This window comes from Centruroides sculpturatus, unplaced genomic scaffold (genome assembly GCF_000671375.1).
Source record: "Centruroides sculpturatus isolate CEXI.00-Female unplaced genomic scaffold, Cexi_2.0 scaffold259, whole genome shotgun sequence".
NCBI classification, from domain to species: Eukaryota; Metazoa; Arthropoda; class Arachnida; order Scorpiones; family Buthidae; genus Centruroides; species Centruroides sculpturatus.
In genome coordinates, this window is record NW_019384410.1 from 286756 (window position 1) to 295939 (window position 9184).

The 9184-nt window shown below is 27.1% G+C and overlaps 1 protein-coding gene across 3 annotated transcripts in view; it reads right to left on the bottom strand.

The window, feature by feature from the left end:
- The window catches only part of LOC111618996 (protein lifeguard 2-like), a 50869-nt gene extending 41820 nt beyond the window's left edge, over window positions 1-9049 (bottom strand). For 2 of the 3 annotated variants that reach the window (XM_023360625.1, XM_023360623.1), the window contains exon 1: window positions 8927-9049. The gene's annotated coding sequence lies outside the window, so the exon portion shown is untranslated. Of the gene's footprint in view, window positions 1-4730; window positions 5644-8926 lie in introns of those variants that run through there. The other variant, XM_023360624.1, reaches the window with a different exon arrangement.
- Window positions 9050-9184: the final 135 nt, after the last annotated feature.

The window sequence follows — 9184 nt, forward strand, 5'->3', positions numbered from 1 at the left end:
AACTATAATTAAATATTCTCAGGAAATTAAACTATTCATAGTATAATTGATGTGGATGGCATTGCAATAATAGCACCCTTCAGAGAAAAATAAATTTAGTCGAAAGTTATTGTAAAGAAAATAGACAATAAATTAATCCTTTGAAATAAAAAATAATTATCTTTCTTCAAGAAGGCACATTAGCTGAAAGAGGGAAAAAAAATAATTTTTTATTTGGAAGGAACAGTGCTGAAAATTGTCTCAATTTAAATACAGTAAAACTTCTCTAACTCAAACCTCCAAGGAACAGGAAAAAGCTTTGAGTTACAGACGATTTGGGTTAGAGAACAATAGAGTAAAAAATGCTGATTCCATATTTTTACCTCTCTTGCATTATGTAAAGAATCTTTAATACTTTTTTTTTGTTTCAAACAGCTTGTGTAATGCCTTTCAGCAAAATATTCATTATAACTAATGGAATCACAGTTTTGCAGGTACATCTTGAGAAAGTGAGAGGTCCTCTCACTTTGGACTGGAATGTTGTCTGTAAATGGGTGTTGGACAGTAGATAAAAGTAACTGTCTGAAAATTTCACAAAAATTCAATAATTAGGATTACTTTGGATAGAATATATATTAAAATTCAAGTCAGGGAATTTGAAAGTAATATAAATCAGTATCAAAAGACCATAAAAACTTTTGACTTAAGAAAAAATCCAAATTAAGGAAATTCAAGTTGGAGACATTAAATCCCTATGCTATTCCATTGAGATCAATGGCTTCAATTTCTTTGAGTTAAAGAAATATTCAAGTTACAAACATTTGAGTTAGAGACATTTTACTGTATTTGGGGTTTTTTTATTTACACCTGGTCTTTCTTTTGACAAACATTTTAAAAAAAGAAAATCCTCACAAGATTGAAAGCAAAGCTAAAATATCCAACCAGATAAATGTAAATACCAACTATTCAAATTCATTTTGAACTGTTTAGAATTTAAATCAATAATTCATACATCAACATTCTATGCAGCACCTACTTAAATATCACATTAATGGATAAAGCTGAGATGACACAATTACAATTTATTAGAATACTTTATCAGTTAGAACCTAATATATTTGGACTGTACTGTCTGTTATAAACTTTTGAAGATTTAAAATTAATACCACACTATTGCAAAGAATCCCCTCTTATCTTTAGGATCAACAATTCAAAAAAATGAAATAATAAACATTTGTCTGAAATTAAATTAAATCATATAATATGAGACACAAAATCAAGTGAAATTGGTACCTAGAGATAGAGGATATGTTAAATATGGAATTTCATTGGAAGTCTATGTTATATGAGAAAATAAAATCTCAGTATAAAATTACTGACTGACTCAATCATTAAATATGGATAAATTCCTCAGCATATCCAATTCTACCATTGGTTTCAATATATAAAATATCTTATCAAATCTAGTGCCTTTAAATATTCTTTAAAGTCTATATGCAAATGAGGTTAAATTCAAGTATTGTCAATTTTGTCATCAATGGTGCTTATTAACATATATTTTATTTGAATGTACAAGAAAGGAGAAAGAGTAAAAAAAAATTTAAATTTTTGGAAGAATTTAACACATGAAGAACTTCATAATTTACTTAAAAAACACCAACAGTAATTTGGAAGTTACATAACCATTTAAGTTTGGTAATTTTGTATCAAGAAGAAAAGGAATTTAACTCTCAACTAATTCTAAAAGTATTATAGATACTATATCAATTCAATTTGAAATATTTGAGTGTTCTCTATGGACTAAAAGATAACATGTAATCATCATTAATTTTTGCTTATCTTTTATTTCATATTCTCTCCCAATAACAGAGAAAAAACAATTTTATTGACAATAAAGTATTATTATTATAATTGAATATTTTTGGGGACTAAGAAACCAAGTAATAAAATAATAATCTCTAAGTTTCATATACTTCCAAGTAGTAATAAGTAACATCCAAAAAATAATGCATGTGCAATTTAGCAAAAACTTCAAGCATCTAGAAAATGCACAATTGCATCAACTTAGTGAAAGTGTTAAAGACACTATTTTATCCAGATTCCAGGATCTGGAAAAATTTGTCTTGAACAGGGATGGAGTAGGGGAGAGAACAGAGATCTTATCATATAACATTAGTTTATTAAGGATTTATGAACCATTTCACTAATGCTTTATTTCAGGACCCTGTGACATTTTTAAGTTTTAATAATCTGCACACAATGGGGACAGAAACTGTAATGTTTGTATTAGCAACTGCATTTTCCTTGGATGAAAGTTGTATTACATATACACAACTTCTGAAGCTTCAGCATCACTCAGCTTAGCTAGATCTGTACTTGTAAGAATGAGTTTATTTAATTTTACAAACATATGTTTTATGAGTGCTTACTTGGATTTTTTTGGAGGAAAAAAATCTTTGAAGGGAAACTTGCCCAAGGTACCCTAGATGAAATAGTGCTTTAAAAAACAGAATGGCCAGGAGTGTTTCTTTTTTTAAAAATTGAATTATTCTTCTACCTGAGATTGATGGAAATGTTGAAAGTGCTTGTATTAATAAAAAGTGTTTTAATGCCAATAGGCAGTAATGTTTTAGCATTTTAACAGATATTATCTTGGCATGTTCACCTAATCGTTTTTATAGGTTAGGAACCCTTCACACTGTAAAAATGAACATTATATCTGAAAATATCAAAGTAAAAACTTGCTATTGTTTCTGATAAATTTATATTATGATTCAAATAAAAAATAAAAATTACATAAGATTAATTACTTGAATTTTATATTAAAATATATATATATGTACAATTTCAATGTAGATCATATGACACAAGTTATTTTTGCTACCTATTATATTAGTTACAGTAAATTTAAAAGTTAAAAAAGTCTATAAAATATTTTATGATAATGTGAAATGAATAATACCGTTACTTTTATTAGCTATATTATTCATTACACATTATCATAAAATACTTTATAATTTTATAGAAATTAAAAAGATTTTTTCCAGATGAAAAACAATTTTATTTGTACTAAGACAAAGTTTCAGCAATCAGTTTGATATCCAATTATCTATTAATATGATATTTTTGGATACTATATTCTACTAAATGGAAAAACAATAATCACAATAAATAAGTATCAGCCAGCCAATTACTGAAATATGGATATTACATAAAATAAATTTCAAAGCAATACAGTAATTATGATGATAAACTATTAATATCTGTTCAATCTGTTATAAACTGAGGAAACCTTACATAATAACAACTAAAGATTTTAAAATAAACTTTAGGAAGTTTAATATCACTATTATGATACTTTCATTTTATAGATTATCAATTGTTTCTTACTCATTAGTATGTTCTGAAAAATATTAAAAATAAAATAAGCAATCAAAATAAAAATCATCATCATTTGAAATTACGTTTTAACTTGAAAATAATCACAATCAATAGAGATTAATTGAAATGTAATTAATGAGTTTTTTGGTCTACTGTTTCCATATTCCAATTTTAGAATAATTTTGTACTGTGCATGCATATGTTAAGTTATATTCACTGCTTCTTGACAGGTACTAAATATTTCTTTGAAAGAATTAGCAAGTTCTTTTTACCAAATTTGATGATTGTGAACTCAGGAGAATTTTATTTACATTTAATTGTTTAGTCTATGTTCTTTACCTTTTCATTATCCTAAATTTAAAGGTTGGATTTCTGTTAAATCACAACAGACACATCCAAGTTATTAATTTGCATAATCATGTTAATAAATAGAATTGCTTCCCATAAAATCATTTAGTTATAATGATTAAAAAAAAAGCTGTAAATTTATATTGTTTTGCATAAAATTTTACAAATTTACAGCCTTTTTTTTTAAATCATCATTATAGTTAAATAAATTATTTGTGAATTCAAACATTTATTTATTAAGATCATTAATTGATGTTAGAAATGATCTTTACAGTTTTAAATTCTGAATATATCAACTAAATAGTTAAGAGAATGGTTAAGTAGCTCTAATCTGCTGTGTAAGATCTCCTTGTAAGATTTGATTTGTGATGTCTGATGTGATATGTATGTTCTCATCTTGCTAGAATTTCTTATCATAGCTCAGTCCGCAGAGAAATGACTTTCCAAATGTCATGATTATCTGTTACATTTGACTCTTCTCACCTCAATACATTGTAACAACTCACATGGCTAATCAGTAACCCAACTACCAGTCTTTCCAGAAGATTTCTTTTTCATCATCAATACATTTTATTTCACATTACTTTTAAAATCATTTCACGTCTACAAAGTTACATAAATTAAATCATTTCACTGCAAATATTAATAATACACATTTTACTTTTAAAAGAACACTTTTTTAATATAAATTTTTAAAATTAATTTTTAAGTATGCTAATAAAACTTTTAACTGCATATAACAAGAGTTTTTTTTTTTTTTTTTTAAAGTTTTCTACTAAATATTTAAAATTGTATATTGTGTGTATTAATATACAAACATTGGAGACTCATTAGTTTAGTTTTAACTAGTAATATAATGTTTCAATGAGCTATACTTTTACTGATCTACAGTACACACTGTATATTTAAATATAATACAGGCCTAATATAAGAAATTATATTAATTTTCCTATAATAAACCAATTCATTATTAAAACTGCTGATTACATTATTTGGTTATTATTTAAAACTAGCAAACATACCTTTACTTTTTCCATTTATCTGAGATTTTAGGGGAATGAGTGACAACAGTATTCAGAAAAGTAGTCAAATCCTTCCATAGTCTGACTATCTTATGCTGTACATGAAAAAAGTTTTCTAGCTATCATATTTTTATGTTCATCCAAAGAATTAATCATCAGTTTGAGCTGCTTTGCCATTATCTACTTCATTGTCATATTACTAAATGACACCTCATGCACATGTTCAATTTTTCTCTCCATTTGTATTACTAAATAAATGCAGTTGTTGTTTAGCCTGAAATAAACAACTTTATAAAGTCTTTATTGTGCATGCACCAAGCAAACTTACAAACCAGTTGATGTTCAACTTCAAGTTACAACAGTGAGTTGAGTAGAGTTGATTCTGATGTAGGTAAATGTTGTTTGGCAACTTCTCAGCATAGCAAACTAGAGCTCCGGGTAACATTACAGTAGTTTTGAGATAACTGGAAGCAAAATTTATTTCAATTTTGCTTCTGAAATTAAAAGTAAATAATTTTTTAAATTCAATAAATGTTCAAATCAATATTAAAATTATTTTTAGAACAGATGCTTGATTTTTAACTTGGAAGCCATTAGATAACAAATGCACTTAAATCATTATGGTACAAGCCAGAAATGTTTCAGAATTATTTGTTATTTGCAAAAAGCGGTTTATGTAAGTAATCAAACCATAACATTACTTTCAGGGCAGATTTATACCAGGATTTAGTAGTAGCCTAGAGCATTCTTTAAAACAACATAAAATAATACATAATATGCATTTTAATTTCAATCTTACTCAATTTATTTATAATTCCTTGGAATGAAATGTGTTTTCAGAAAGTATACAAATTTAGTTATTGCTGATTGCCATAGCTGTTGATTCCAGGATCTTCACTGACATCAACCTCATCCTTAACCAAAATTAAATCTGTATAATATGCATGTGATGCCAGAATAAACTAGAGAAGCTCCATGAGATTCTTTAGTTTCTCTTTGTTAATGGGTGTAGGTCCACTGTAGAGCTGTGATGATTCCTTTAGCAAATGTGGTTTTCCTTTCCTTCATAACTGCATCAAAACTGAGTTCTCTGAAGTTATTAGCCTCATTTATATTATACTTGAACTGCATGCACAATGGCTGATTTGTTGGAAACCCATCCACTTTATGTTCAACCAGTTGACAGGATTATGGTCCTAGTCTTTTTCTGAGTACTATAACCTTGTTCATATTCTTCATTTTTAGTGACATTAATACCACATGTGCTTTTCTTTCTGGAAGTAGTCATTAATTAATAAACTTCTGCTACCTATCAGGTGCTATACCAGTTCATGCAACCAATCTCTTGCATAAGATACACATGAACTGATCTGGCTCTCACATATATTTAAATTATTAAAAGGTTGTCAAATGCACTATGTTTAAAGCCGTGGTCAGAAATGGCAATTTCCAGTGTGCAGCCAACTGCAGCAGCTGTTCCCAATAACTAGAAAACCCATCCAAGAACCAGTGCAACTGCAACTGACACTAGAAACAAAAGTTTGTTCTACTCATGCTGATTATAAACATGCATCTAATCATAAAATGCTTTTGTGCCGTGCCATATACAGTGGCAATTTTGAAAATAGTTCATCATCATGGCAGAAAGTGAGAGGTCTGGTGCAGCTTTTATAGAATTGAAATTGATCAATCTTACTCAGGATCACAAATGTTTGTGGAATTTTAATTCTTCATTTTATCAAAGAAAAGATAAAGGAGCACAAGCATAGCACGAGATGAGCAAAAATCTCAGCATTGATTGCAGGTACCATCTTCAGATTTCTGGATATAAAATGTTGATTAATTTTGTTTTAATAACAACATTATTATTTTTAAATATAACTAAAGAACTAAGTAAAAAGTATCATCCTTTGCAAATGACATTCGCTTGCATTAAAAAAAAGTAGAAGACAGTAGGCAAAGTGAATGTTTGTTTAATGTTTCCGAGTTTCAATGCCAACAATGTGGCCATGACAAGAGAGACACAACTCACGCTCATTGAAGTTGCCTGCATGGCTGGAAATTGCTAGGTATGACCATTGCTTAACAACTATTTACATGATGAAATAGTAGTGATATCTGTTGAATCACTACAACACTGAACAATATATACTTTAATGATGTGCAATAGCAAGCTTTCATAAATTGTCATGTTGTGATATGAACCAGTTTGGGTCTCAACCACTCAACTGATGTCAATTGACGTTATTTGGCAATAACAGTGCATTGTTGGATTTTATATTAGTTTATATCAAATCAGTTTAGAAAGTGGATCTTATTATATTACTTGTATCAAGTGATCACTTAAAATTGTTTTGTCAATTGACAGTTAATATCAGTCATATGAAATCATATGAAACTGTCCAAAAAAATAATTTCATAAGCAACATCATTTCATCATTTCATATCATTTCAATCTCACATCATTTGTTTATTTGAAAATGTCCAAAAGCAACTTCAAAAATGATATCATTTAAAACTGATCAAACGATATATTTTTATTAGAGGGTTAATCCAATAAATTCGCTAAACCTTGCAATGTATCAATATCCCTGTAATGTTTTTTTTTTTTTTTTTTNTCTGTGATGATGTGAGACTTGATGAAATTAGATCAGATTAGAAATGAATGTATAAGGGAAACAACAAACATAATAGACTTGGCCGAGAAAAAGAGAAGCAAGATCAAGATGGTTCGTATATTATGAGAAAAGAAGAAAACTACACGAGAAGGAAGATTATGATAATAAAAATTGATGGAAAACAGAAAAGCCTTAAAAGAAGACATCAGAAAAAATAAAATAAACTGAATAAAAGATCAGCCAGAGGAAGTTCATTGAAACCAGAGATCCTATATGAGACAAGCTAAGGGAAGAGGTTTCTAATAAGAGAGTATTGTCAACACTATCTTATCAGGAAGTAATAAATTTTCCATCAGGTGAGGGCAAGTTTAGTTTTGGTCTAAGAGACATTTGAAATGTATGTTTACATTCTAATTTATGTAGTCCGAAGTTCACTACTAAAGATTGAAAATACAATAGATATTTTCTTATTTTTAATTTTTCAAAATTTATTTTTACTACATTATAATTTCACAGCTTACAGATTTCATACAATGAAAATATCTAAATACACATCACATAAAATGACAACTGCATTTAATAAAATGATAAACAACGATGTTATCGAACATAAACAACTTTTTAAGTAACTTTTTTTCCCATAATTTATTATTCGTACAAAGTTAGAATTTTGAAAACAATTACTCAAATTTTTTAAATTAAAATTATTATTTAGGTAATAATTTTATCACCTAAATAACAACAGAAGAGTACCGAACAGAGAAATTGTTATTTACAATTAAACTTGTCCAAATATCAGAGTAAGTTTAATATTCTTCTAAATTATCTACGCTAGAAACTATCACGAAATATAATTATTCTAAAAACCGAAGAAATTCCAGAAATAAAATTGTTTTTTGCCCAAGTTTATACGGGTCTTCGTCGGCCGAAGATTCGATAACGTTCCGACCTATAAACTCGCGTCGAAAACATTTCCGTTTCACTAAAAATTTCTTTCCGGAGCATATTTTAACACATGAATTCCATTTCTATGATGAAATACTTTAAAATTTTGCAATTGACATACATATATATATTCAGACATATGTTAAAAAATATATAAAGAAAATAATGATATAGTTTAATATAAAATACAATCAATAAAGATATTAACTTGTAAGAATCAATACAGTAAACAGAAAATATGGATTTACAGAAGAAAAAAACAAAAACAAAGTAAGTTCTCATTTAAAGTCACAATATTTATTAATTCATCAATTAATTTTGTCAAAATAAACAAATTTAACAATAAAGATGAATTACAAATCACAAATATTTAATATTTTGGAAGAAATTTCGGTTAATTAATATCGATTAAGCATTTTTAAATGGGAAGTTAATTGCATAACCGAGTGAAAACATCGGATTCTTCAAGAATTATAATAAATCAATAAAGTAAACAATTTACAATTGATTTTAACTGATTTAATTTCGTTTTTCTTAATTAGAGTCTTTAATTAGCATTTATAAGTCTTGAATTATCTGATAAACACATACAATTTATTAATTAAAATGGAAATATTTAGAAATAATTCTTACCTTCTTCTCCAGCAATCTAAACAAAAACTTATGCAATCAAAAGTGACGTCTGGGATTTTCCTCGGTAAATATTTATTTATTATTTTATTTTATTTTATTATTTTTTAAAGTAAAGAATTAACTTTTAAACTAAAATATTAATTTTTTTAAACATAGAAATAAATTTAAAATTTTATAAATTCGGATCGTATTTAAATTTAATAAATTTTTTTGTTAAGTAAATTTATAAAATACGTTTTAAATTATTAATATTATTTA